Genomic DNA, 7,303 nt, shown 5'->3' with positions numbered 1-7,303 from the left:
AAAAATATCAAGGCGGAAACTTGATTTAATCATTGGACAGCTTGCTCTCTCTGCTTGCAGATGAGGATGGGGCAGCTCCCAGAGATTTCTCCAGCACCATGCTTGCCTGTCGCACCACGCTTTCTGCCGTGATGATAATAACTAAGGTCCTGAAACTACTGGATGGGCGCTTAGATCAGGCACAAGAGGGAAGGATGCCCAGATTTGATTGGTTAGTGAAAGCGGAAGACAAAGTTCTCCCAGAGGCGCCAAAGTAGTCCTAGATGACAGGGATTATTTCTTATTTACACATGGTGACATTCGTGGAAATTATGTGGTCTGAAATCACTGGTGAAATGGTGTCACATCAACTAGCTGCCCATTCTGAAGTTCTGAACTCTTCCACTGTGTAAATAATTTGCATGCCTCCCTTTCATAGGCAGCTGATGATACCTAAACAAACAAGAAGGAGGAGGAGGAGGAAAGAAGGAAGAAAAAATTGTACAAGTTGATTCAGTTTGAAACCAGGGTGTGTGTGTGTTGGTGAATTGGTCCTCAGCACAGCAATGCTGGGATATTCTGGGACCTTTGAGAGTTAGCGATTAGCACAAAATAAATAGACCATTGGAAATGTCCTATGGAAGGGAGTCATGTAGTTCTGGGGAACACAGTTAACTGTTGAGAAGGTAAATTGTTAAAGAGAAAATGGGGGGGGCTCTACACTTTCTCATATCCTGTCTTGCCACCTGACCTCTTCCCTCCTGCCATCATGCCATCTGCCATGACATTATATACTCAGGAAGCCCTCTCCAGAGGCAGATCTATGGTACCTTCCAATCCTGGACTTTTGATTTCCCAAACAGTGAGCTGAGAAAAATTTTCATTATAAAGTTCCCAGGCATAAGTATTTTGTTATAGCAGCATAGACAGATGAATGTACACTCTGTGAATATAGCATTTCTCCGAAGTTTTAGATTTGCAGAAAAACTAAAGATAGTATATAATCTCCACAGTCGTTTTGGAGTGAAATGGAAGCACAGGCAGCTCCCATGTACCTTCTTCTGCCACGCACACACAGGCCTACTTCCCATCCACAATCCTCACCACAGTGGTACATTTGCTGCGATTGGTAGCCTGTTCTGGACACATCACTGTCACCCAAAGTCCACAGCAAACATCAGGGCTCACTCTTAGCTTGTACATCCTGTGTGTTTGGAGTACAACGACAAGGGTCTACCATTGTAGCGCTACACAGAGAGCATGTCTGAGGCCGTCTGTACATCTCTCTATCCCTGTCATCCCTGGTAAGCACTGATCCTTTTTCTTTTTTCTAAAATGCCATGTACTTAGGCTCATTCAGGGTGAGTGTGTCTGTGTGTTTTCAGAGTAATCTCTGCATTCAAGATTCCCCCGCATTCTTGGGTGTCTAGTCTGTTTTTCAATCAATTAGCAGTGGGGTAGGTGAGCAGCCCTGATCTGTCCCTTCTTCTGATTTTCTTCCTCAGTCCAAGTTGGACCCCATCATTTCCTCCACAAATTCAGACATCATCCCCTTTAAGGCCTTCCTGGCCACCCCAGATACCACTGCAGACCTGGGCTTTTCTTCCTCCCTGGCTCTATTCTTAGCTCTTTCTAGCCCAGCTGCATTTTAGCTTCTTTTGTTTGATGCCAGTCTCTGCGAGAGCAAAGAGCATTGCTGCTTTATTCTTTATGGCTTTTTATCGTCTGGCATAGTGCTGACTCACAGGGGTAAATACTGGCTGTTTAAAGCCAATGAAGCTAACCATTGCCCCTACACCCCCCCCTCCCCAAACACACACGAGAAGGGAAATTTGTGCAAATGTGTGCATCACATCTGGCTTGCTCCTCACCTCCAGAGAACAGCAGCAGTGCAGGATGGGAATGGGGAAGTGATGACTAGCTCTTGCCCCTTCTCCTACTGTGTGCTTGCTATGGTGCCTGTATTTTCCACTTGAGATTAATTTATCTGGGAATCTTTTCTTATTAAATTTTTGGTTTTCAGTTTAAACTATTTAATTGAAATTTTTGGCTGCTTATTAGGTAAGTCGAATGATGTAGAAAAATAAGAGGCCAGTTAGCCACCTTCCACATTCCCTGCATCCCACTTAGACCTGAGCTACTGCCCCACGTTAGACGTTAGGCACTTCAAGGTTAAGGACCTTGTGACTTAAGGTTAAGGACTCAGTGACTCTCCCAGACCACATTCCAAGTCACCAGACTGACAAATTCTTTGTCCCAGTAGCTTCAATCTCTCTTCTAAGGTCAAAGCAGGAATCTGTCTGAACCTTTCTCCTAAGGGCAGACCTCTGCGGGAGGCATGCTTCCCCACACCCTGGAGCCTTGGACAGAGGAGAAGCAGAGGTGCTGAGGGCAGCTGATGTGTGAGCCTGAGATCTGCAGGTGCACGGGCACCTAGAGCGGCAGGTCTAAGTGACAGGGCCACTTCATTTGTCCTCCAAGCCTGGAGACAACCCTGATTCACGAGGTCAAGAGCAGGCTACCTCCCGCCCTGTAATCCCATTGACAATGAATGCTACCTCGCACCTGTCTCTATGTTTATAAACTACAGAAGAGTCTGCTGTACGATGGGTCTTTTTTTTTTTCCTGATGTTTTAGCATACAATATAATGTCGGCCACAGCCTTTCTCTTTCCACAGCTCAGGTCTACTCTTTCTAGCTCACGTATCCATGCAGATTCCCTTATGACTTCATAGTGCTTCCGTCCTGCCCCCAACCTTAAACAAACCTCCAGTCTGACTACTATGCTGTGTTTGTTTTGTAAACTATAGCCTAGATTCCTAGAAATAAGGTTAGCATTTTGAGTCAAGAGTATATAATGTTGTTTCATAGCTGTTTCCAAACTTCTCTAACCAGATGCCCATCTCACCAGCCTCCCAGCTCTGTATACTATGGGTTGTTTTCAATTTTGAAAATTGAGTTGCTAAAAATCAGAATGCCTGATTAATTTTTGCTATGTTGTTCCTCTGGCTGCTGGGGGGTGAGGGGGCAGCATTGTTCCATGCCTCTGGCCATTGGTTCTTTCTTGTCTCTAAATCACCTGGCTTTATCCACCTTCACTGAGATAGGAGTCAGTCACATCAAGTTTTAGCCATTTACCCAAATAGCACTTCCCCCCTGATATCTACCAAAATATATTTCTCACGCAGCTATTAGATAGTCAAATATTTTGGAGTTGGGGTAACCTTTTCTACTTTCTGTCTGATTTATAAAGCAATCTCCACCCATCCTAAATCCTGCTCTTCTCCTTTTATTGCCATTTGCTTCTCCCCTCCCTTCGTGGTGGAGCCAAGTCAGGGAACAAAGCCGCTCTCAGAAACAAAGAGGCCTTGGAATCTGTTCTCTGGGTCGTTTCTTCTGCCTCTGCTCCCTATTAGGGCTTTCCCATTTCATTTCTTCCAGCAGCCCCTCTTAAAACGTCAGCACAGCTGTGGTTGGAACATCTCAAGGCCGCGTCAGGGAACAGAGCTGGCCTTCATGAGAACTTTCCAAGGATGGACATCTTGAGAAAGAGAACAGACAAAAAAAGACAGCAGTAAGACAGGGGGGAAGAAGAGGAGGACAAGGAGAGGGGAGAGGAGAAGAAGGAAAAGGGGTAGGGAGTAACCCATGTACCCAACAAGGGAACTAAGTCCGTCCTCTGCTTAAGTCAGGAGAGTGGAGAGGGGCTTGAGGAGAAGCCAGAGGCAAGGGCTTCCCTGTCCCTGACACCCAGGGACAGGTGGTTGCTTTTAGGAGGGAAAGCTAGGCCCACAGAGAAGCCCTGCCGTGGAAGGCCAAACATACAAAGGGCAGAGAAGGAAGAAAATTAGGGACGGCTTCCAAGAGGGGATGGGTGGTTGGTTCCTGGTGAAGCAGGGGCAGACGGAGGAGGAGGCCCCTCCCAGGAAAGTGGCATGAGCGAGGACAGAAGCAGGACCTGAGTTTTCAAGCAAACAACTTTCCAAACAGACCAACGCAAAGTGCATGCAGAAAAGAGGTGACAGCCAAGCTGCCAAAGTGACTGCAGGTGACGAGTGATCAGGCCTTTGTCCTGCAGGCAATGGAGACAGAGTTTCAGAGCCAGTGCTGGGGCAGGGATTCATCAGCGCACGCTCAGCTCCATCTGATCTTCCCACTCAGGGTGGGGTGGATCTTAAATACATAGATTGCCTGACTCAGTGGGTCCCCTCTCCTAAAGCTATTGAACCTAGATGTGATTCTGATGATCTGCCAGTTAGAGACATCTGCTTCTTCCTAGCTGGGCCCCCAAAGCCAGGGACCATGTCTGTAAGATCCCTTAGTTTTTACATCTACCATTTCTCCTAGCCTGGCTCCTCTGCGGAAACCCTAGAGAGAGACAGCAGAGAGCTCTACTCTGACCAGGGTCTTTCTCTTGTCTAACGATCCACAGAATGGACATAGAATACCCAAGTCCCCAGAGCAACAGATCTGCTTTGAGAAGAGTGACCTGACACCCATTCAGAGAGCACGTGACCTAGATGTAAGCCAATCTGCATCTCCTAAGTCTCTGATCAAGAGCAGGTTCCTGATCCACTCAAAGTTGGTGAAATGCAATAAGGCTTTGCCTGGGAATGCTGAACCAAACAGCGTCTTCCTCCTTCTCCTCCCCATCTTCCTCTTTCTCCTCTTCAGCAGAACTTGGAAACTCCTCTCTCACCTTGAGATTATTCCAATTATCTTGCAAAGGGAAAGCTTGCTTTGTAGCAGGCAGACCCTGGGAGAAACTGCTGGGTCTGAGTTACATAATTTTAGAGCCGAAAAAAGTCATGTTTGGATTATACCAGGCAGCCCCATGCTGCTCGCTAACCCTAGCCAGCAAATCCCCTCTCTTGATTCGCTTGTTAGACTTAGATTTCTTGTCAACTTGCAGCTGAAGGAATTATCACTGTGCTGGGTACAAAGTCCTTCTCAGAAGTCTGCTCCCTCCAGGCCAGAGAGAAAGCCAGAACTCTTAGCCTGCTTTACAAGGAAAATGAGTGACACCCAGACCTCCAGGTTTTTAATCTGGACAATTTAGAAAGTTTCTGGAAGTGGCAAATATGATGTTTTCTTTAGCCAGCCAAAGAATGCTGTCCTGATAATTAAACACTCCCGTCTCCTTGCTTCCTCGGCTGTGATACAATCTGACCATGTCTGGGTGGTACCTTGAAAACAAACATTTTCTTACGTGTGTGATCCTAGCACTCTGGAAGCTGAGGCCGGAAGATGGAACTATCAAGGCTGTCTAACAAGATTCTATCTCAAATTATGTTTTTGTTTTATATAATGTAACATAAAGAGTTCTGGAAAAGCTGGTTAGAACTGGCTGGGATGAGAGTTTATGATTCCCACAAACAGACAGAAAAACAAGGTTTTTCATAAAGAATGAGTCTAGGGGCTGGGACTGTACCTTAGTTGATAGAGCACTTGCCTAGCATGCAAGAGGCCCTGGGTTTGATTCCCAGCATTGCATAAACCAGGCATGGCTGTGCATAGTTGTGGTCCCAGCACTTAGGGTGTAAAGACTGGTGGATCAGAAGTTCAAGGTCATCCTCTGCTACACCACAGTGAGCTCAAAACCAACCTGAGACAATACTCCAAGGTATTTCAACAGAATATGTCTTAACAGGGGTACAAACAGTGCTTTGCAGCGTGTACAATGAGGTTGTCTGTGTATTTAGTAGAAGAGGCAGTGAATTCTTATAACAAGGTGCAGTCCAGAGTGACTCATAAAATAACTGTAGAGCAGGAAGTAAAAAAGGAGAAAAGCATTAAACCTTACCAGATAGATAGCTGTGTTGGGGGTGGGGAGGCAGGGCCGTTTTGTTGTGTGCAGTAGCCATTTCTTCTTGCCTTTCAATCCTGTAGCTGAACCAGGTAAATGTTGACGGTCGTCTGTTTTGTCTACCAATGAGGTCGTTTCTTAGGCCATGCTCATATGTTCTTATTTCCACGCAAAATGATGAAAGGGATGCTGGTCTGGCTCCTCCCCTAGTTTTCAGTGTCCCCTTTCCACTTGCACGCCATCCCAACTCACCAAAGGTTAGAGGAGTAGCCCTTTGAGACTTGGTGCCACTGGAAAGGTCGCACTTACTGCCAGCTGCTCAGGAAGCCAGCCAAGGGTTTCTGTTGTTGGGACCACTTCTGGTCCCAGCTGTCTCTCATAGGTGTAACCACTGGCCGCTGCTGCCGCTTAAAAATCGTTCCCAATCTTGGCAGCTAGGAGAAGTAAAATCTCTTTAGCACTCTCTTTGTGTAGGATTGCAGTTTTGTTTAATCTTGTTGTGTGTTTCTCCGAGAACACAGTCAAAGGAAAACTCTTCAATTTCACTCAAGTTCGCCTCTTAGGCCCAAGAAAACCAAGGTCTGAAAAGTAGCAACCAAGGTTCTGCCACCCATTAGAAGCAGCCTGGCTTTGTAAGTAAGGGTTTACTGGACTAGAGCCATGCCTGTTGGTTTCTGTAGTGTCTATGACTACTTTCATGTAGCAAGGGCTGACTCACGGTAGTTTCTAGACTGTGTAGAAATGCTGGAATACATACTATGGCCCTTTACAGAAAACGTTGCCCCCTCCTGCTTTTGAATATAGTCTCCCTGAGTGGCGAGTTCATTTAAGACAGTATTTCAAACATGTAGTAGGAGGCCGCTAGTTCATTTCCCAGCCACCCTGACCCAAAATGATCACACAAAAACTATATTGTTTGCAATATTGTTTGGCCAATAGCTTAGGCATATTGCTAGCTAGCTCTTACATCTAGAATTAACCCATTTCCATTATTTTATATTTTACCAAGAGGATTGTGGCCTACTGGCAAGGTTCCAGCTGGTGGCTAGCGTCTTTCCCCTCTGGCAGCTACATGGCTTCTCCCTGACTCTGCCATCTTTCTCCCAGCATTCAGTTTAGTTTTCCCTGCCTACCTCTACTCTCCCCTATCACAGGCCAAGGTAGATTCTTTATACATTAACCAATAAAAAATAACACATATGCAGAGAAGGACTTCCCACATCACAAGCATGTGCTATGAACGGAACTTTGGAGAAATAAAGAAAAAAAAAAAAACACAAAGACGATAAACCCACTGCCCAAACTGTTTGAATCTGACTGACATATTTCTATCCTGCCATATCCTTTTCCTCTAGAAACAGGAATTTTAAACTAGAAGTCCACTTATTTAAAACATGTTTGCAAACATCTTCTATATCCCAAGCAGTGCCCTGGACCATGGGATTCTATCACCAAATCAAAAGAACATGAACCCAAGTGTCCACCAACAGACACTGGGGAGAGGTGAATGGTGGTAGT

This window comes from Alexandromys fortis, unplaced genomic scaffold (assembly GCF_014885135.2).
Source record: "Alexandromys fortis isolate MF-2015 unplaced genomic scaffold, M_Fortis_MF-2015_v1.1 scaffold_5, whole genome shotgun sequence".
Lineage (NCBI taxonomy): Eukaryota > Metazoa > Chordata > Mammalia > Rodentia > Cricetidae > Alexandromys > Alexandromys fortis.
The sequence above is the reverse complement of the archived record's forward strand: the minus strand, read 5'-3'. Positions refer to the sequence as shown.